Genomic DNA, 1,886 nt, shown 5'->3' with positions numbered 1-1,886 from the left:
CCTACTTTACCTACTTGACGAAAGGGAACAAACTTTGTTTCGTATCCGGGTTTATGGATTGGATTCAGCCAGCGTCACGACATAATCAAAAGGAATTATTATCGCTTAGCGCTTGTGCTAAGGAAGGAGTGACGCTTTGGTTACCGACGAACGCTTCAAAAGGCGACCCTCTCGAGTTTCCGGCTGTTTCCTAGATTGAAGTAGCCTTTCGTCGCCCTACCAAACGAAAGAAGTCACTATCAAACAGCTCGCCCTACTGAAGTACCAAAGGTGCGCTCCGCCCGGTGACTAAGAAAGAAATTGGTTTGCGCTTGAATTGAAGTGATGAGGTCGCAAAGAGGGAAGTAGGGCTCCTATTGACTAAAGGTTGGTTCTTCGGTTTCCTTTAGAATGAAAGTAGCTATGAAGCCCCTACTACTTACTTTGTTTGATTCAAAAGGCGAACAGCCCCCCCAACTAGTCGTATGGGGGGGGGGTGCTTGTGGTAAGCTGCCTTGGATATGAGGAATTCCTAAAAAAAAGGCAAAGTCCGGTATTTGTATTTGACGAAGATCTTTCTATCAATAGATAGGATTTAGTGTTCGATATAGGGGATAGGATCCATCTGCTCTTTCTCTCTCAATTTTTTTAGAGAGAGCAGATATAACGATATAAAAAAAAATCGGGAGATGATAAAGGATACATAGACATCTAAGGGGATGTCTATTCTATTCCTCTTTTTTTAGAGAAAAAAAAGATATCTCGTTTATCTATCTTTTGTCTATCTATCATTGCATTGATTCTATCTATGAATCAAGTCGAAAGACTTCGTTTTTGGGTTCCCCGAATGGATTGGATCGTTTCTGCCAACAAAATGAACGCGGAGCCCGTTCCGAATGCTTCTCCGATCCGGGAGTTCTCGCGAAGAGAATAAGATGCTGCTCCCCCTCCCCTTGCTACCGAAGCTTTTCTTTTCTCGCTTTGCTAATCTTCCCCTCTAACGCGGGCCGGGCGGCGGCGGGCGCGGGAGGAAGAAACCGCGAGAGAAGACGCTCTTCTCTTAGGTCCTTTTTTTTTCAGTGCAACACGGGAAAGCGCCCTCTTTTTGTCATCCCTGCAGCTTTCCAGATTTTGTATTGAACGCATGGCGTAGCTAGGACCTTAAAATCATGTTTGAGCCTATGTTCAAACCAAACCCACCCCCTTATTTTAATAAGGCTGGAAAGAATGCCCGCCAAGTTCAGATAAGGAAATGCTTCTCCCAACCATTAAAGGAAAGGCTCGACGAAGGGAGGGAGATGCGGCGGGGGAAGGAAAACGCTTTCGGAGATCGAGATTTTATTTGTTTTTCATCGAAAACGAAGAAGGCCGAGGATGGCCTATGGTGCGTGTTATCTGAAGGGAACACGCTTTTTCGACCGCGGTGGTATGATTGCCGGGCCCTCTCCTCGTTTCGCCCGCTGGCCTATTGGGATAGCAGCCTTCGGGCTTTGCCTGCCCTTTATTTATAATAAAAAATTCCGACTCGGCCCGGGAAAGCGCCGGCAACAACAGAAAGGAAGGGGTCCATGTAGCTGCTGCGCCCGCCCCCTTCTTAGTCAATGGGGCAGCAGGTTCGGCATCTACTAGAAAATAGAGAATCCACTTCAGATAACCACGCCTCTGCTAGGCAGCGTGTGGAATAGCCGAGAGCGGACCTTTTTGGATATATAATCAAAGTCGAGAGTGGAGTTACGGGAACAGCCGTCTGATGGAAAACTACTTTCACGTTCGGTTCAGAGAGCACTTTTTTCGTTGAGAATTCCTCGTTCCCTTTCGTGTGAATTCCCCAGCGGCGAATTAAAAACTTGTGGGGCCCTATCTATTCCATCTCTCGAGCCCCGAAGAAAACCCCCCTCCCCTTCGGA

Source organism: Corylus avellana, unplaced genomic scaffold (assembly GCF_965113065.1).
Source record: "Corylus avellana unplaced genomic scaffold, dhCorAvel1.hap1.2 HAP1_SCAFFOLD_21, whole genome shotgun sequence".
NCBI classification, from domain to species: Eukaryota; Viridiplantae; Streptophyta; class Magnoliopsida; order Fagales; family Betulaceae; genus Corylus; species Corylus avellana.
This window is presented reverse-complemented; position numbering follows the sequence as displayed.